Source organism: Crinia signifera, chromosome 9 (assembly GCF_055691185.1).
Source record: "Crinia signifera chromosome 9, ASM5569118v1, whole genome shotgun sequence".
NCBI classification, from domain to species: Eukaryota; Metazoa; Chordata; class Amphibia; order Anura; family Myobatrachidae; genus Crinia; species Crinia signifera.
Genome location: NC_139225.1, coordinates 78,476,492 through 78,498,425, shown reverse-complemented (window position 1 = coordinate 78,498,425; position 21,934 = coordinate 78,476,492).

Here is a 21,934-nt window from a genome sequence, read left to right as displayed (position 1 = left end):
TGTCCTGTCTGGGGGGCTGCCTGTGAAACCTGTCACCAGGGAGTACCGGGATGTCTAGTTTAGAAGCCCCGTACGTTAGCGGTGTGCCGGGGTGTCCAGTTTACATGCCCCCGTTGTCAGCGGTGTGCAGGACTGTCTATTTCACTGTGGAACTACAAGTACCACAATGACCTGTCAGCGCTGGGCAGTGCGCGCTGCTGCTGCCAGCACTACGCTGATAACGTACATTACATATGGAAAGCAGCCACGCGCTGCGCTGAGAACAGCTAGAGCGGCACATGCTCAGTTAAACACAGAGGCCCTTATTCTGAATCGTGCGGTACGGCCCGCGTGCGGCCGTACCGCCGATGTTTTCAGTCTGCACATGCGCAGAGGTCAATCTGCGCATGTGCAGCCCAATTCGCCGCAGACGTAGTTCGTCCGCCGCAAAGGGGGCGTATAGGGGCGTGAGGGGCTTCATACCCTCATTTCCCTATGCATACGCCCCGCGTTTCATGGGCGTTCCCATGCAAACGCGGGGCGTATGCATGCTAATGAGGGTATGACGCCAGTGATGGGGGCGGGAAGCTGACGTCGCCGGATGTCAGCTCTCAGCCCCCATACAAGCTATCACACGGACGATTGTCCGTGTGGTCTCAGCTTGCGGGACCTGGTGGGGCGTGCGGCCCTGCCTTCGATGGTCGCCGACCATCGAATGCAGGGGGCAGCTCCCACCATGGTGGAGGCGTACGCCCCACCATTTTCTTGCGGATCGCCAGCCGTCCGTGTACGGACGGCCGTGGCGATCCGTATCGTGGGCGGGGATTGGTTTGTGCGGCCGGAGCACCGTGTGCGGCTCCGGCCGCACAGATCTGAATAAGGGCCTCTGAGTCTGGCAAGCTGCCAAGTTTCAAGCACAGACTGTACGTGCGGTGGCTCCATGAAACTACACAAGTACCATAAATAATTTATCACCAATATTTCTGGGGAAGCATGTGTTCCACGCACATGCTTGAGGATTCTTATTGGCTAAAATGAGCCCATTATAATGATGTGTAAATAGATCCCACATATACCAGTTATTGACATTGGAAGATCTAATGACAATAACAGTATATTTTATATTTTTCATAATTTACCCATTACTAATCCTTTTTACTGGTCTAGATGTAATTTCTGTGTACAACGCATGGTTATTTCTAAGGAAAATCTGCTATTTGGTATCTATATGATCTCATAATGTATCTTTGAGGCTACTTGAGACGCCGGTCTGTGTATAGTACAGGTTTTATTTCCTTGTGCTCACGTGATCGGGCCTAATCCGGACCACTCCGGGGAGCTCAATCAGACCGTGGTATAGAAGCCGGGCAGACGCGTCATCGGACCCAACCCGGAAGTACTGGTCCGCGATGACGTGACTATACGGGACAGAGCGGCACTTGCACACTATGCTCCCGGCTGACATCTGGACAAACAGAGGGTCGCCCAGGATGTAGTATTAAGATTTGCTGCCTACTACACTTATAAATAATAATCAGGAAGCCGGGAATACTTACCTATGAAGTCCATGACCCGGAAGTTCCGGTTACCATGGCATCACTATGCCCAAACAAATGCACCTTATTCTTTGGTTTTAATAAAAAATCACAATGTTATAGATTCATAATCAGTAAGATTGAATTAATATTTTTTGCCTCCTACTCAAACGATATTTTATTGTGTATATTTATAGATTGGTTGATCTAATTAGATTTGATTGGTCACATGACCCATGTGGTTAGGGTATATAAAGCCAGCCATACCCATGCAATGATTATCCTTTTATAAAGCTTCCAGGCGTAGCGAAACGCGTAAGGTGAACATTGCTGACTCTCCCAACCAAGTGTCCTTGGATTGCAGACCCGATCATTCTCGTTTGGACCACTCTTTACACCTTTCAACTTGGATACAATCATCTATTCCACCATTGTACCAGGGGTTGAGGACATCACTCCGCTTCAATAAGAACTGTGGTAGGAGTTGGTTATTTGTGCCACCTTGGGCCACTCCTTGCAAAACCTGCACTTCACTGTTTCTCCCTCTGGACTATCATTTGGGGATTTATGCCAATCAAATGGATTTATTATATCGGGACTCTCCAGGACACCAGAGTTGCATGGTTGGTGAGGACTCTGAGCATTTTAATTGAAATTTGATCAATTTTATTATTCATTCATTTATTCTTATCACCGGTGTTTTTATGTTGCTGACATTCCATATATTACAGTATGTATTAATAAATTATTGTGATAGTTCTACCAATCTAGTTCTTTTAAAATGAACAGTGCTGTTCAATTTTGATTTTTTTCTCTTGTTACATTATGCAGGACTGACTATCCTGTTCTAGAGCAGCAGCTAGGTAAAGACAACTCCTGTCAGGCGCCCCTGGTCCAATCTTACTAAGTGAGATTTGGTCCACACAGCACCTTTTTCTTACTTACGTACCTTGTCCATCATCTGGTGGTCCTGAAGAAATCCATGGGATACCTATGGAAGGACATTATACATACAAGGGTCCTCTGGCGTAGGTCCATGTACAGTAGCATTGAGATAAGATGGAAAAAAAACCCAATCCATTCCATACTAAGGAGAAGCCGCATGCTGTCTGTGTTTACATCGGACGGCTCCTCATCCCTAATGCCGCTATTGGCCGCCTAGCGGCTCCTGATTGGAAATGATTGGGTTGTTAAACTGGGGATGTCCTGTTAATTCAACATAAGGACGGGTGGAAGCACCCAAGGACAATTCCATCTTGCACAAATTTTCTATGCATTATGTGCTCTTTGGAGAATTTTTTAGCACAGTTTTGTCTGTCGCTGCAGTGCCACTCCTAGATGGGCCACGTGTTTGTTCCACCCACCTATGTCGCTTAGCATAGTCATCCAGCTACCTTGGTGCAACTTTTTGTCCTAAAAACAACATTGTGAAGTGTGTGATGTTCAGGATAGACTGGAAATGAGTGGAAATGAATGTTATTAAGGTCAATGATAGCGTAGGAGCAAAAAATAAAAATCTAATGCTGTGATTTTAGCAGTTTTTATGTTTTTTTAGTTTTTTTAAATACAGATCCAAAACACGAAACACAAAACACTGAAGGGCAGTGTTTTGGAACAGATACAGACCCAAAACACAGGTGGAGATGCAGACCCAAAACACAAAAAGTGCCCGGTGCACACCCCTGCTTGAAAGCAGGGTGCTGTGTCTAGGTTTATAGAGCAGATCATGTGATTAACATTTTATTGTATGTACAGTGTCTGATTTGGAGATTGCATGACCAGGATCTCTGTATTCTGTTTTTCCATGTTCTTTTACACTTCTATCCATGTTCCCTTACAGGCCTTGTTAAGATTGATCATTTTCCACTAATCTGTAATAAATGTGTGTCTATTCTCTTAAGGAATTTGGAAATATGATTTGGTCATTATGTCTGAATGATACTGTATCTTAACCTCCTTTATGGGTAATAATCTGACACATCTGATGTGTTGGGCATGCAGAAATTCTCGGTGGATATATTTGAGCTAATCAACTGCAGCTGTGATATCAATAATGGGGTTCTGTGGTGGGGGGCAGAGAGGCTTCATGCTGTGCCGGTGACGTGTCTGCCTTTCATCAGCAGCGGGTGGTGCATAGTCAATGTTGCTGACATGAAGGATAATGATGATGTCCTCATATCCCTCTGGATGTGCAGCAATGGATCCTGCTGTAGACATTGCAGCCTATTGCCATGATGGTCCTGTAAATGAAAACTTATGTGCAAGGATTTTTTTTTTCATTGCCTGTTTGTTTTAATGGTGGACTCATCAGACCTGTCTTCATCTTCGAATGGCTCCCTTGGCATTGCTGGGCGTTCTCTGTGTGAAAAGTCTATTTATTGAAGTGTGGGAGATAGTTATATCTGTAGAACATGGGAGTAAAAACATATTTGTATATAAAATGATAGCTAAACATACTTACCAGTGATGCCAGATTAAGGGTTGGGCAGATGGGGCGGTCACACAGGGGCCCCTACTCATTGTACCCCTCCTATCCTGGCACAACAATGTGTTTTCTGCACACTACTGAGCCTCTCTATAGACCTCCTTCTCACCTACATTAGCCCCCCTCACAAGCATATATATTTTTTGAGCCACTAGCAGTCCACTGTATGAGCCAATGGTCATGAGCCACTCATATTGATCATCAGAGATTCAAGTGTGGATTAGTATGCAGCAGTGGGAGGCTGCAGGAGAGGAATGGGGAAGAGGTTTTTTGTGATTGAAATTGTGGAACTCTCACTGGCAGTATAGGATTAATGGATTACAGAGCTCACCTCTGTCCCCATGTGCATAGGCTTAGGCCTATGTTCATGACAAGCGGTGTAGGTTCTCATGCAGATGGAAGCCTCCTCCCTCTCAAAAAATAAAACATATTAAGCTGGCAAAAGTTCAGAAAACAATTGTGCTTTCTACAGACATATCACAAATCCCCAAGGAGAGTGCAAGTGTGACGGCGGCTGCGATGTCTAGGCCTGACCTTCCCAACACTGGACGGGAAAAGGAGGCTCCTTCCACCATTTGCACGCCCTCGCCAAGTGCCGGTAGGTGCACCCAGAGTCCAGTTGCTGATATTGACATCGAGGATGTCACTGTTGAGGATATTGGTGTAGCTGGTGCTAAGATGGACTCCTGATGGCGATGTGGTTTCTATAAATAAGGCACAGTTGGAGACAGTTGTTGGCTATGGTATGAAAAAGCCCATTGTCATGCCTGGGCAGAAGATCAATCCACCTCTTTGATCTGGAATTATTTCTACCCAAGCAGACAACAACTGTCTCTCCACATGTAGTCTGTGTAAAAGCGTAATACTGTAAGTAGGGGTAAGGATGCTCTTCACCTAGGAACATCCTCCCTTATACATCACCTGCAGTGCAATCATCATAAATTAATTGTCAAGTTCAGAAACTTTTGTGAAAGCAGTCCAGTGACAGGTAAATCCTGTTTTCCTGTTGTATACAAGTGCCTGGAATCCACACAGGGAGGGCCAGTAGCGGTTGGCAGTATGGACAGGGATCACCCATGGGAACACCCAAAATTTTATAGGATGAAAATGCTTGGCATTCCCATGGGTACATGGGCAGGCAGCTGACATCACAGGACGTCAAACGCCCGTCATTTCTTCGGCCAGGCACTAACAAAGAAAAGTCAGTTCAGAATGATTTCTCCTGCAGCGGCTGCATGCGAGGGGATGTGTCTTCGTTGCATGGTTGCGAGGGAAAACTGCTTTGGGGGGAGGGGGGGTATTTGGTGGGGTAGTCTCTCTGGTGCTCAGTAAGTTGTGATCTTCGCAGCTTACCGAGCCAACCAGAATCAGATCACATGGTTTTAAAACTGCTATCCTTTTTGCCACTGCAGTGCCACGGGTTTGTGCCGCCTACTTGTGTCGCTTAGCTTAGTCATCCAGCTACCTTACTGCAACCTCTTGGCCTAAAAACCATATTGTGAGCTTTGAGGTATTCAGCATAGACTGGAAATGAGTGGAAATGTATGTTATTGAGGTTAATAATACTGTAGGAACAAAAAATAACCCCAAACTTTGTTTAGCTGTGTTTTTGATTTTTACGGAAAAAATACAGATCCAAAACCTTCAAGGGTGGTTTTGGCAAAAATCAAAACACGGTGGAGATCCAGAGCCAAAACCAAAACATGAAAAATGTCCCACACACACCCACAGTTTGTAGTGGAATCCATCCACACCTTCCTCTATAGCATGCCTTGAACAGTAGCTATATTTGAGCCAGTGTGACATTTCATTGGTAGACTATTTTCTGCTTGTTTCTTGGATATATTTTGTGTTTTATCACCCAGATGAAACCTCTGATGAAGTCTGAAGAAGGAAACGAGTAGGGTTACAAGTACTACTTCCACACATCTATCATGTAGGACTTTACTAGCTATTGAGATCAACTCCTAATAGCTTATGTACGGATTGTGAACTTGTGTATTTCATTGTTAAAACTTTTATAGAGATAAGTTTAATTTTAACACAATTGTTCCAAGTATCCTGTAAATTAGTTTGTGCGTTCCAGTATTGACTTACTGCTTGATAGACACATCCAGTACTCCATGGTTTTTCCGGCACGCCTCCGTGTAGTATATGATAATGTTACCCACTTTTTTAATACTCCGGGAGAGGCGGAGAAATGGGTGAAGAGTCTACCACAGAGATCACGCTGATTTCATGAATCCTATGAATTTAGTTTATAAGTTTATACAATGTAGTTATTTTTAGATTTTTCAAATAATGTGCTAAACATCTGAGGATAAGTGTTTATGTTTATATTAGTGCTCCTCATTACTTGGGGGGTTTGGGGGAGAATGTATCCCTTTACTTAGTTCTTGTTTGGTCGCAGATATCTGTAATATTAATGGGAGTTAATGCTAAGAAATAGCTATTAGGTTGCAAAGGCTGATTCCTGATATCCCCATCTGCAAGTTGTGTTACTTTTTTTGTGTTGTTTTTTTGGTTTTTGTGTTTTCTTTTTTGATGGTAGGGCTGGATATAGGTATGTCTCAATTTTTTGTAGATGTACAGGGAGGGATGGGAAGGGCTAGGGATTTATTGATTTTTTTATTTATATTTTTCTCCCCTTATCTATGAATTTGAGACACAGGTATGTTGTTTATGTTACTGGATATATAAGATATACCGTATATACTTGAGTATAAGTCGACCCGAATATAAGCCGAAGCACCTAATTTTACAACAAAAATCTGGGAAAACTTATTGACTCAAGTGGGACCCTCACTCGAGTATAAGCCAAGGGGGGCTTTTTCAGCATAAAAAATGTTCTGAAAAAGTAGGCTTATACTCGAGTATATATGGTATATAGAACCTGCTGGGCGATCAGCGATAACTCTATATACAAACATAATATTTATGGTAGCTCTTTTGGATTATAATTGCTCTACAAATATGTTTTATTTCTATGCTGATCATTTATGGATGATTATTTGTCTTTATTTTTCATTGTGTTACTTATGTAAAGACTTATATAGATGAAAAAGGGGTGGTGGTGACCCTGACCACACAGAGTGGGTCTGGGTGCAGGTGCGCCTGGCTGGAGCTGTGTTTCCCTAGCTGCTGCTCTGGGACAGGATAGTTAGTCCTGTACTGAATGAACAAGAAAAGAAAGGGGTGTTGAGCTGCGCTTGGTATAACTTTGTAAAAAGTGAGGTAATGAAACCTGTAAAGTTGGGTGAAAAAAATGAGGGATTGGTTGATCTAGTACAAAAAGATTTAATGTCTAAAATACATATAGCCAGAATACATTGATAATTCTCTAAAATCACATAAAATTCATATCTCACCAACCAAACTGGGGAAAATGTATGGCCCGGAGAGTCCCAAGAGTCCTGTATAGGGCTGAGTTGTAAATCGTCCTGTATGGAGCTGCAATGATATGTCCAATTGGAGCAGTAGGGAGGGAGGACCAGATGTAAGAATAAGGAGCGGCTTAAGTTGACAAGGATTGCCGACTCCCTCCGCTGGATGGACTGGAGCAGGATGGGTCCTCTACCTCTACCTTACTGTAGGAATTTGCAATCCAAATGGAACCAGTGGAGGTGGTATTACCGGACTGGGATCTGTGCGTGGCCCAAGGAGACCCCCAGGTCCTGGTGAGGCGTGATGGTTGTCTCCAATGTAGCAGATGGTGGGGAGGACTTGAAGATGTTGATAAGGAGCGGCCCAGGATGGCACAAATAACCGACTCCCTCCGCTGGATGGAATAGAGCGGGATACAGTCCTCGACCTCAACCTTGCTGCTAGTACTTGGTGGTCCAATTGGACAAAGGGTGGTAAGTGTGTGCACAAATAAGCACTTCCGGGTTCTTTAGGGGTACCAGTTTGGTATTCTGGAAGGAGATAGAGACCTGAGTCCTGACCGGTTTCGCTGCTCCAGGCAGCTTTGTCAGAGGACTAATTCAGCTTTTATTATATGTGTTTTGTGTTGTCTGTCTTGTCTGTCTGTTGTTACTGTGCACATGAATTGTAATGGAGGGGGGGAATTATTAATTATTTTCTATGATATTTTAATAAAAATGTGTATATTCTTTACTCAAAAGTTGGTCATTTAATTACTGAGCAGGTTCGCGCTTCTTAAAGTGACAGACACTCTTTTGCGTGTCTGCCACTTATTCTCCACACCTTGTACTATCTAAGGGATCGACACTCCCTATCCAAAGAAGCAGCGATTATCCTGCCCAGTTAAATAAATTCATAATTGATCGAATTACTGCTCCTGTTTTAGTGACAGATCTATATATATTGTTTTATGGTGCTATTAATATACCCATTGGGGAAAAATAAAATAATTTAGTTTGGGAACTAAAGATCTAGCACGACCAGCGCTACGGAGTGGCTCTAGGGTCACTAAATTATTTTCTTGTTATTCAGCCTCATTTGGCACATTCTCTCGCATTGATATGGCTCTTATATCACATGACTTAACACCCAGAGTTATATCAATCGATTATTTATCAAGAGGGATTTCTGATCACTCACCCATTTCTGTTATAATTTAGCCCCTCAATGAGTCAGATTTTGGAAATGAAATCCTTTTTGGTTATCCTTAGGGGGGTATTCAATGTGTCACATATAATACAAAAAAGGAGTGGATCCCCACAGCGCTATTCACAGGATTTGTTCTTATTCGGACAAAATCTTCCAAGGTGTTCAAGCCACAGGAAAAAGAGAATAGAAGGGTTTGGAAGCCCTTTTCTTGTGTATCCACTAGTGGCAATTCCGTGTGAGCGCAGGTTGTTGCTAATTTTTCTTTTGTGTGGTACTCAATGTGTGTCGTGCTCCCGCAGCCATCTCCCGACGGGGGAGATGGCTGCGGGGTCCTATTCAATGCCCTGATAGCATTGAACAGGGGTTCTCGGCAGAACGAGCCTGACATCACAAGCTGTCGGGCTTGTTCTGCCGAGAAAAGCCGGAAATAGGCGAGCTCCCGGCCGGAGCTCGCCTATTTCCATCCTCAACTCGCTCGGCGGCCAGGACATTGAATCCCAATGCGAGAACGGGACAGGGGCACGGCTGTTGAGCTTGCTCGACAGCCGTACCCCTGACATTGAATACCCCCCCTTAATGGGGGAAGGAGGTAAATTAATGGGTGAGTGGAAAGATTTTCAAATACTTAATGGTTCTTACCCTATTCCATCATGCTTTTAAAGTCTCAGTATGGGTCACCCTGCTTAAAAAAAGTTGTTAAAATTAAGAAGAGTAGTATAGAGGAGGAAAAGAATATTGAGGGTCAATGTCGTCAGTTGGAATACATATATCTTATATCCAGGTCTCCTGAAGACCATACTAGATGGGCTATGGCCAGAAGGAAATGGACCGATTTCCTCCTGGATAAATCCAAAAGAAGAATCCTATTCTCAAGACATACCCTTTACTTGCAAGTTGATATAGGGGGCAGTTATTTGGCGTTCCTCTCCCGTGGGGATAGGAATAGTACTACAGTGAAGCAGATATATAATTAGAGGGAAGTTTACGGTATTCTCTTCCTGATATTGCAGAGGTATTCTGTACATACTATAAGAACCTATATGCATCTCGGGTAACTTGTACAACTGAACAACTAGATAACTATCTTTCACAGATTCATCTGCCCACTATGTCTTCTGTAGTTTTATTAGAATCTCCATTTATGATGAGTGAGGTGGAATCTGCTAATATATCAATTCCTAACAATAAAGCCACTGGCTGCGATGGTTTACCCATAGAAATATATAAAAATGTAAAGAATTTTTTGGTCCATACTAATTAGACCTATCTAATAATCTATATAATTATGGTAATTTACCACCATCTATGGCTGAGGCCAATATTATTGTTATTTTAAAACCGCATTACCTGACTTCTATCGACCTATCACCTTGCTATCCACAGACGTAAAAATTTTAGCTAAAAATCTAGCCACTAGGCTGAACTCCGTGATCAGGTCAATCATTCACGGAGATCAGACAGGGTTTATACCATACAGAATATTAGAAGACTGTTCTGTCACCTGCATATGGGAGAGGGGGCTGAGTCGGGGGGTGGCGTGGTGTCCTCGGATGCCGTCAAAGACTTCGACTCAGTAGAGCGGGGATATTTATAGAAAGTATTAGAAAGATTTTCTTTTGGCCCTGTCTTCTTAACATGGGTAAAATTGTTATTCTCTGCTCCAGCTGCTCGTATAACTGTTAACGGATATACCACTGAGCCTTTTTTCTCTGGAGAGAGGCACACGTCAGGGGTGTCTCTCTCCCCTGCTTTATTTGCACTGACAATTGAAACCTTGGTCAGTTATATCCGTACATCTACTGAAGTTGAGGGTCTTCCAATGGGCGGCGCCTTTGATACTATAGCATTGTATGCAGATGATATGCTTCTATTCTTACGAGAAGTAAAGACCTCATTGCCCTCTATCCTGCGGATAATTAATTATTTTGCAGTATATTCAGGTTTGTGCATAAATTGGTGGGGGGGGGGGGGGGGGTTGTGCTTCCACATCTGTGCTGAGGACAGCTGGGGGAGAGAGGGCTCCTGTAGCCACACTGATAGGAGGAATCATCCTGAATGGAGACAAATTGGGTTGGCCAGGGTGGAGCTAAGGCCAGCCACAAGCCCACCCTGCATTTACCTAGTGCAATCCCTCTATTCCTGCCTCCTGGGTTCCATATGCCTGAGCAACAATGAAAGGGCACTTCCAGAGTTACAAAGAGGAGAGCATCTCCCTTCATTCCCTCAGCTCTTCCCAAGCCCCCTTCCCTCCTTATCCAGATTCCAGCTCTCTCCCAGCAAGAAATATAGTCCCACCCCTTCTCCCCATCTACCCTGCTCCCTCATTTCCATAGGACGAAGCAAATCCTTTTTTACTCCAATTTAAGATGCTGTCATGCTCTCACCCAACCAGGGGGCCAGGTGCTCCTAATCCACATGCTCATTGTAAGTTCATGTGGAGGGAGATGCTGGAGTGTGTTAATGTTGTGAGGAATGTAGTTTAGTGTAATTTAATGTAATGATGTAGTGGAATGCATAGGGCATAGTGAGCGATGTATAGAGGATGTAGTGCAGAATATAGGTGGATGTAGTGCTTTGCTTATGGGGATGTAGCGTAGTGATGAGGTTTGGCCTGTAAGGGGGATATAGAGTAGTAATGTGGTTGTGAGGCCATGTGTTCTCTTTTCCGGTAGCACAAACACCCACCCTTCTCCTGTCATGGTGGTGCCCCTACTGTCATTTTGTTCTGCATCCGCCTCTGTCCCTGACCTAAGAATATTTAGATTATTAGCATCCTCAAACCCTCCAGTTCTCTTCTGTGTGTAATATTCATAATAAGTTTGTCCATCCCGGGACAGGCCTACAGTAACTACTCACACCTTTCTTATGGGGTTTATTAGGAAATAGTCAGTTATTTTTTTATTTGCATACATGCAAATATGTGGTTTTAAATCAAATTTATGGATTCCTGATTCCAATGGGATTTATTGTTTACAATTGTTTACCGTTGTGTGCATTCCCATCATGCAATTTACTTGTACATCTTTGCTGAAAACTAATAAATAAATGAGTCTATAGGCACAGCTAACATCGCTAACATGAGACAAGTGGGTGATGACTTTCAGAAGTGAAAATGGACATTGTTTTTTGTTGTTTAATGAATCCAGTGATACCGTGGATACTTCTCTATTAATTACACGGAGGAGCGTTTAACTAGGATTCTATGAAAGGAAAAACTACGCTTGAAAAGATTTATCTGCCGTCTGTTAGAAAACAAGCCTTCACATTTGGAAAGTTGAGTGCTTTGCTACCGATGGGGCCCAGTAATGGTTGGTAGAACAATGGGTTTCTTGCACTCTGCCAAAAAAGATTTTCCAGATTGTTCAATAATTCTTTGTGTTGTTAATACATCAGAAAGTTTTACCCATAACAGATGTTATAAACATTACTGCCAAGATAGTTAACGCGGTTTATAAAAGAAGTTTCTGAAGCTGACTTTCTGAACTCAACTGGGGGGATGCTGATACTGAATACGAGACTTGATGTGTGTGTGTGTGTGTGTGTGTGTGTGTGTGTAAATAGATGGTGAAAAGGTCGACCCCATATGGTCAACATGCAAAAGTTCAATAGGTACAAATGGTGAACAGGGTCAAAAGGTCGACATGCAATTGGTTGATAAAGAAAAGATTGACACATTTTTAAAAACAGTTTAATGATAGTCCATGGGGATGGTATATGAAGCAAAAGTAGAAAAAACAAGCCATACTTATGTCAACCATTGTGTGTGTCGACCATTGTCATGTCAACCTTCTGTACCTGTCATCCTTAGTCGACATTTTAGCTGTCGACAATGTTGACATATTGCATGTTGAAAATATGGGGTTGATGTATAGACTTTGTAACTAGACACTGTCTATCCAGTGTCTGGATCCCCTGCTGTTGTATCATGTCTGATAGTGTAGTCATTGGTAGTTCTTAGATTTTAGTCTCTGTTGCTTAGAATACCTGTCACTGGGCCAAAGGCACTAAGCTTCAAAAAGTGATAGAGAGTGAAAAACTACTAACCAATCAGCATCTGACATTTTTCAAACACTGCCTGTAAATTGACAGTTAGGAGCTGATTGGCGGGTACTTTATCACTTTTGAAGCTTAGTACATCTGTCCAACTTTCTTAAATTAATACTTAGACTTCCCAAATTGTAGAAATCAATCATGATATACGATATATTATGTATTGAAGTATCGAGAACTAGAGAGGTGTCATATTGACCATTTATAGTTTTCCTGTCCATTTGCTGATGTTAACATTAAAGAAAAGTTTACAATGTTTCCAAACAAACTTGAAGAAATATTGTAAGTGGTGGAGTCTGGACATTTATTTTGTACTATGCAACATTTTATTATTAGCTTAAATGTAGAAGACAACTGTATGCTTTGAAATGTAACATCTTTAGTCTATCACACAGGTTATCAAACTCGGTCCTCAGGACCCCACACAGTGCATGTTTTCCAGGTCTCCTCACAGAATCACAAGTGAAATAATTAGCTCCACCTTTGGTTCTTTTGAAATGTGTCTTTGAGTAATGAGTGCACCTGTGCACCTGCCGGGTGACCTGGAAAATGTGAACTGTCCTGAGGACCAAGTTTGAGAACCCCTGGTCTATAATATAACTAGTATTGCAGGACTATTTATTTACAGAAGATGAAATAATTTTTATTTATTTATTTATAAATCTATTTATAAGTATACATGCAATCATTACATCATTGGCCTGTCTCAAAGGAGGATTGGTACTAAATCCCGGCACCGGAATCCCGACCGCCGAAATCCCGACAAGGGGGAACGTGGATCACCCCCCCAAATTGCATCCCCTCAAAGGTGCCTGCACCAGCCTCCATTGGCAGTTGCCTGTCATTAAACTTTATGCAATTGCTGCGCAGTCTTTTCCTTATGTAAATCTGTGGGTCCAAATACGCTGTAACCACACCATTGAAATTTGTATCAACTCTATTATGGCCCTTATTCAGATCTGATTGCAGTACAAATTTGTTTGGAAAATGGGCAAAACCATGTGCACTGCAGGTGGGGCAGAGGTAAAATGTATAGAGAGAGTTAGATTTGTGTTATTTTGTTTCTGTGCAGGGTAAATACTGGCTGCAGTATTTTTACACTGCAAGTAAGATTTCAGTTTCAACACACCCAACTCAAATTTAACTCTCTCTGCACATGTCACATCTGCCCCACCTGCAGTGCACATGGTTTTGCCCATTTTCCGAACAAATTTGTGCTGCAATCAGATCTGAATAAGGGCCAATGTCAGGTAACATTTCTCTATTCAATTATGGTCTCCTGTGTGAGCAGTTGAAAACATGTTTATTTAACCCCTTTCACAACCTGCTTTTGACACTTTCATGGCCATAAGAAGGACAATCTTGGTGTATATGCTAAGACACCGCCCTGTCAATGCCTATGAATGTCCACTACATTTTCAATACTTTGGGTGCATGCATCTGATATGGACACATTTGGGACACGTGTGGTACATCTAATCGCTCCACTACATCCAACATTTGTAGTGTCTCCAACTCAGTCAGTCTTGCCACAAGTGCTTTATAGTTACCCCACTCTAAAACATATTCCAGAGATAGCGGGTGGATCTGGCACAATGAATTAGGTGCACACCACCCTTTATTATGGTACAGTACAGGCTCCTCTGCAAAGAACAGCATCCATGCATAGGTCAGAAATAGCCTCAGTGCTTCAAAAGGGTAAGTGACCCACAATGAACACTTTCACTTCATATGGTTTTTGTGGCGCCTTCCCTCCACTGCCAGGTTCAATAAACCACAAAACTTAACAAAAAAGGAAAAAAACACCTTAAGGAAAAAATTAAGCTCTAACATAAACAAATGTCCTCTAACAACTACACCACCAGATTTAAAAACAAAATGGAAGACAGAAATATTTATTCTGAGTGAAAAAAAAACACAATAGTGAGCTTGGCAACATAAAATGCTCACTCGGCACTGACAGGCTGCTGCTGTAGTGGAGATGGATACCCTGTGGATCTCTGTCTCCACTACAGGAGCAGCCTGTCTGGGCTGAGTGACCAGGGTGTTCTATAGCAGAGATGGGGACATCACAGGGTCCCTGCCTCTGCTATAGAACAGCCTGTTCACTCGGCGGCTGTCAGTGCCGAGTGAGCAGCGGCAGAGAGGACAGCGCTGGACCAGGTGAGTATTTGTGAATTCATGTGTAAAAGGGGTGTCTATTTAAGTTATACATTTCTGGATGTGTGTCTCGTTATTTACACATTCTTGCCCGCATGCTGGGTCTTGTAGTTCTCCTCTATAAAACAATTATTATTTTTTTTCTATTTTTTACACACATCAGCCCGGTGTCCACCACCCTGGAATGCCGAGGACAGCACCGAACTTCAGCCCTGGACAGGGGTCCGTGCGATTCGGTGCAATAGCAACTTTATCAAGCAACCTAAACGTGTTGGTATATACTGCAGGTGGCCAGCTCCACATTTAACCATCCCAGCTCAGAGATCTAACATCACCATTAAAGTGACCAGACCAGCCTCCATATTCAAGCACCACTCTACTGGGTGACAACTTGGGAAGAGACTTCCTTACCTTACAGTGGAGTTAGACTACCAACATCTTTGCAAGCTACAACAGGAGGTTGTTTCCTCCATAAGGCCTCAGGAAAAATGTACCATTACTGATACATCCACGAGACACTACCAGCAATGGACACTTGCCATCAACAGGTCAATAGAGCTATGGGTGACTATATCAAGATACAAAAAGACTGAGCTTACAGTTACCTATTTTAATGGTATTTTTCTATACCTTCATTTATTCATTCATGTTTATTTATTTTATTATTAAATTGTGTTGCAAAATTTTAAACGTTGTCACCCCACCCCTTTTCATTCTTTTTGCCCTTTGTACGGGAGTGACAACCCCGTTGTATTGTACTGCAGCTTGGCACAGCGACTCACTATCTAGAGCCCCAACAGATACTTGGAACAGTATCTTTTTTGCCTATCCATCTTCTGTAACCTTGCATGCACCAACTTAACCTTGCATGCACCAGATGTGCCACACCTTAAATGGGCAAATCAGTATACAAAAGGATGAAGTACAAATTATTTGTCCTGAAAGGAGTCAAAGCATGTCTACAAGTATTATGTGTAAGTTTGACATTTCTGATTCTGACACTAAAATCCTAGAGAACCCTCCTCCCACCATTTCTAAATCTTCTGCAATGTGAGGATGAGCAGTAGTAATGATGATGTTAATGGTTTAGACACAGAAGATAAGGATACTCCTTTGAAAGTTGTAACTGTGCAACAGGATAAAGGGGATACAGTAATTGTGTATATAACACTAATAATTGTTGATGACGAATATGTTGGCAGGGTCCGGGTTCAGACTGCGGGGATCCGGGCAGTGGCGGCTGGGCACTATTTGCCGGGCAGCAGGGCGGGAAGTGCTGCTGGATTTGAAAACATATTGAAAAGACTGGCCTGCCGCTCTCAGCCAATCAGCGTCCGGATAGCCTTTTCAATATATATGCCGCTGCCCGGATCCCTTCAGTCTGGACCCCGCTGCCCACCACCCGCTGCCTGGACGCTGCTGCCTGGACTACGCTGCCCCCCTCACATCAGAAAATGCAGGGACTACGGTGGTGTGAAAAGGGCCAACCAGGGAATGTCCCTGCTTGATCCACGGACTATTTTCCCAGGTAAGTCCCTACATTTTCTGGTGTGAAAGGGAACAAGTCTGACCTAATTTCCCCTGAGCTTCCTCGGCAGCTCCACGGGAGAGTTCACTAACGATTTGGCAATTGATGTGCCATTTTTTACATGGGATAAATCACATGCAATTATCCCATGTAAATTCCAAGGGAGCTCTCTCTCTCTCGGCCAAACAGCGGGGAAGCAGCGAGGCCACTGACTGGCTGAGAGAGAGGACACTCAGCCTATCTTTTGAAAAAAAAATTTCAAATTCTGCCACCACTGTCCGCAGTGTCTGCTCAACATTTCCTGGTCACTGCGGACTACTGGCCCCGGCCCACTGCAATGTTGCACCCACACCCCCGTGCGCTCGGCACAGCCCGGACCTCACGCTACTTGCCTCTTCCCATAGGTGTGTGTCAGTGGTGCTTAAAGAGCGGTGATCTCCTGCGCTGTCACCATGCGTTCCCTGGCTCACATACTGGCGGTCAGACGGAGCGCAGCCACTTTGGTGGGGAAGTAGTCACGACCATTTTGGTTGATGAGAGGCCACTTCAGCAGACTACATTACTGGTATCCGGCCTACACAAGCCTGTGGGGACACCATTGCGGAGCTACAGAGGGAAAGAAAATTGTGTACATCCAGGCATACAAGGTATTGCTTTTTCCAAAGTGACAATCCTCCTGTTAACCAAGAGCTGCACTGTGATTCTAAAGATCTGCATAAATACTGCTCTTAATCCTCCTTGCGGGAACTAAGACTCCCTTACCCTGTTTGCTGTGCTGCATGGCGCCCTGCTCAAGGTGACCTGGTGAGCTGGGGGTACAGGCTGGTGGTTTTTCCAGCAATTTTAGTGGAGGAGGCAAGAAGAGGTCTTGGCCAAGACGCTCTGCTGCTGACCGCACTGGAGGGAGTTTGTTCAGATTAGTTTAGTTTAAAAAGGGTATGGAGGTAGCAATAGGGATCCAAGTATGCCTAGTTTGGGGGTGGGTTGTACCAGGTGGGGGGTTCTGTGGGAGGTTTGTTTTGGGCTTTTTGGGTGGTTTATTTTATTAGTGGTAGCAGGTTAGACTAGTGTGCCTGACAGACGACCAATTTTATATCTCTTCTCATGCGGTTGGAATACTGTTCAAAATATTACCACTTTGCATCTGTGTTACACTACCTCCTGTTGTTCTGTTTGCCCAGATGGTGCCTTCGGGCAAATATGCTTCACTTATTGTAGCAGAGTGAGTCTGTATTTTCTTATCTCTCAACATGCGTATATTGATCTATGTATAACCTAAATACTGTATAAGTTCTTATGTTATTTGTCTATTGCCTCTGTCAGGACCTGTATTTTCTTTACTTGGTTACAAAGTTGCAATAAAAACACTCAATTAAAAGAAAAAAAACTATCAAAATCCCAGTTTGCGTTAGAGAATTATCACTTGATATAGTCATGGTTACCCCTTTTCTGTCAAGTACACAGGAGTTTCGTATTTAGAAGAAAGTGAAACAAACAAGTTTTAGTTACTCGGCTTGAACTGAGAGGGTTTGACATAGCCTGAATCATTGCCTCAAGATGTTTGTGTCCACAGCATCTCAAGTGTCTTCTCTGGGTACTTATTTCCAATTGGGTACATAATATGCCACATACTTACTGATTGCACCAAATTCATTTAGTTTTGTCTATTTGATATAAAAACTTTGCAGCAATAGATTTAAGTAACTACAATTACTGGATCTGTTTCCAAATCTCAGAAAGCCATGCTCAGCAATTTCTAAATGAAGAGAAGCAGAAAAACACATTTAATGAGATACGACACCAAAGCTAAAGCATGTCAAGAACAATTAAAACTGATTTAGCAATTAGACTGTTATACACCTTGTAATAAGGCACCAGTAACCCCTGAGAGTACGGCCTCTCAACATCTGTAATGCACTGTAAATGCCACCAAACATTTGTAACTCTCTCAACAACACTGATTGACAATCAATTTCACATGCTGTTGTGCAAATGGAATAGACAACAGATGGAAATTATAGGCAATTAGCAAGACACCCCCAATAAAGGAGTTGTCCTGCAGGTGGTGATCACAGACCACTTCTTAGCTCCTATGCTTTCTGGCTGATGTTTTGGTCACTTTTGAAAGCTGGCGGTGCTTTCACTCTAGTGGTAACACGAGACGGAGTATACACCCCACACAAGTGGCTCAGGTAGTGCAGCTCATCCAGGATGGCACATCAATGCGAGCTGTGGCAAGAAGGTTTGCTGTGTCTGTAAGTGTAGTGTCCAGAGCATGGAGGTGCTACCAGGAGACAGGCCAGTACATAAGGAGATATGGAGGAGGCCGTAGGATGGAGAAAACCCAGCAGCAGGACCGCTACCTTTGCCTTTGTGCAAGGAGGAACACGAGGAGCTCTGCCAGAGCCCTGCAAAATGACCTCCAGCAGGCCACAAATGTGCATGTGTCTATTCAAACGGTCAGAAACAGACTCCATGAGGGTGGTATGAGGGCCCAACGTCCACAGGTGGGGTTTGTGCTTACAGCCCAACACCATGCAGAATGTTTGGCATTTGTCAGAGAACACCAAGATTGGCAAATTCACCACTGGCGCCCTGTGCTCTTCACAGATGAAAGCAGGTTCACACTGAGCACATGTGACAGACGTGACAGAGTCTGGAGACGCCAAGGAGAACGTTCTGCTGCCTTCAACATCCTCCAGCATGACCGGTTTGGCAGTGGGTCAGTAATGGTGTGGGGTGGCATTTCTTTGGGGGGGGGGGCTGCAGAGGTAGCCTTACTGCCATTAGGTACTGAGATGAGATCCTCAGACCCCTTGTGAGAGCATATGCTGGTGAGGATGGCCCTGGGTTCCTCCTAATGCAAGACAATGCTAGACCTCATGTGGCAGTGATGTGGCAGCAGTTCCTGCAAGACAAAGGCATTGATGCTATAGACTGGCCCGCCCATTCCCCAGACCTGAATCCAATTGAGCAGATCTGGGACATCAGGAGTTGGCGGATGCTTTAATTCAGGTCTGGGAGGAGATCCCTTATCAGGAGCATGCCCAGGCGATGTAGGGAGGTCATACAGGCACGTGGAGGCCACACATACACTACTGAGCCTCATTTTGACTGGTTTTAGGGACATGACATCAAAGTTGGATCAGCCTGTAGTGTGTTTTTCCACTATAATTTTGAGTGTGACTCCAAATCCAGACCTCATAGGTTAATAAATTTGATTTCCATTTATAATTTTTGTGTGATTTTGTTGTCAGCACATTCAAGTTCTCAAGTTCACTCAGGTCTAACTTTAGCTGCAGGTGTCTGTGGCTTGCTCCGTTGCCATATGTCAGGAGGCTGCAACAAGTACAGCCAGCAATGTAGACAGTGGAAAAACAAAGGCACTTGGAGGCTTCTTGGATGAATCAAGGTGGACCAATTTAATCCATACAGTGCAAAAAAGTCTGTCTATGTTTCGGGGGTCAAGCCCTCGTCGTCAGGACAATAAGGCTGGTAAATGACGACATTTACCAGCCTTATTGTCCTGACGACGGGGGCTTGACCCCCGAAACGTAGACAGGCTTTTTTGCACTGTATGGATTAAATTGGTCCACCTTGATTCATCCAAGAAGCCTCCGAGTGCCTTTGTTTTTCCACTGTCTCTCTCATATATATATATATATATATATATATATATATATATATATATATATATATATATATATATATATATATAAGAGAGAGAGAGAGTGGAAAAACAAAGGCACTCAGAGGCTTCTTGGATGAATTCTTCTTCTATATATATATGGAAAAATAGGATACAGGTGGATCAAATCAGCGCTAGATTGGTAGTCCAATACCAGTTGGAAACAATAGGATATTTCAATCCTTTGTAGGCACACTAAAAGTCCCAATCCGGACTGCAGCTCACTCCAAAGTAGCTCCCAGGACCCGCGGGAACAAGCAAAGATCTGTTCAAATAGAAACACAAGAGGAGCGCTCCATAGTGTAAAACCAAAGTGATTTAATAGAACATTTAAAATTCTCCGGTACAATCAATCTAGACTCGTACCAATAAAAGATCAGCAGTGGACTGGTTACCACATGGTGTAAAATTACAAGCCAGGCAAGCTCCTACCACCATCCGGCGGGGCAGCTTCAGATCAGCACGGACTCTCACCGCACACTCCACGGAGGACACGGTGCACCGAAGCGTCTGTCAGGAACAGATGCGCCAGGGGGATCCCGGCTAGGAAGGAGCACTTCGTCACCAAGCCCCGCCCTAACACGTTTCGTAATCAAACTTCGTCAGCGGGCGTGGCTGGTGACGGATGGCTCCAGGCTAAAAAGGCAGCAGTGACCAATAGAAACACAACTCTGTTTAAGGGGCGTATGATACCATCCCCAGGTTTCTTAATTACAGAGATCGCAATATGTTATAAGGCAGCTGATTTTAAAGGAATACTGACATATACAATGGAAGTATTTCTTAGCATTATAATGACATGCATATATATAATCCATTAAGAGAGCATATTCATATCTCTGATATGCACCATCTAGTGCGTGCGTTGACAAATAGATTTTGCACACATTTATGTTTACTTCAATTGAACGGTAAGTTTTAAGGATAATAGGTATATATATAAAGGCAATACATTTAAAGTTTTAAGGATAATAGGTATATATATAAAGGCAATACATTTAACAGACATTTGGCCAATATAGTTCATTATATGTATGTTAGAGTGTTTAGAGAAACAGACTGTTTAGATATGTCCTAGATGGTGCATATCTCATAATGTGGTAAAAAAAGGCACACCATTATTTCACATCAATAAAATATACATAAACACTGTTACAAAAAACATACAAAAGACGTGCAGATGATGAAAAAGGGATCCTACCCGTAGCCTGTTAATTTACCAGGGCTTTTAAAGCAGATGGAGGGGCAGGTATTGTTTTCAATTTATTTATTTATAAATGGGGTGATTTCGTACCCTTCATTTAGCCCTACAGGTGATAGGGTGTTCAATGTTAAAATTCAGTACGTCTCGCGTCTTAATAGAGCGTGATCTCGGTCTCCACCCCTTTTGTTCTGGGGGACCATTTCGATACCCCTTACTTTTAAACCTGCAGGATTACAGTTGTGATTGCTTTTAAAGTGTCTTGGCACACTATGGTTAGTGATGCCATGTTTGATGTTTCTAATATGTTCCAGCAGGCGGGTCTTCAGACAGCGCTTGGTCTTCCCCACATATCGAAACCCGCAGGGACATATCAGAAGATATACAATGTAGGTCGAATTGCAATTGATGAAGTGACCAATTTTAAAAGACAGGTTATCCGGTCCATCAAAAACAGGCCCTTTTTGGATGAAGGGACATATTTTACATCTCCCACAGGGAAAACAACCTTTTAAGGAGAGAAAAGAGGAGTTATTAATTTGTTCACTTGTAGTGATGGGTTCCAATTGGCTTTTGGACACCCATGAGCTGATGGTTTTGGCCCACTAAATTCGATCTATATATCGATCTTAATCTTTATATTAGAAAACTTACTTTGAAACGCCACTATTTAAAGAAATCAGACGCCCCACTCAGAAATTGGACCGATATATCGGACACACAAAAAATGGAACCA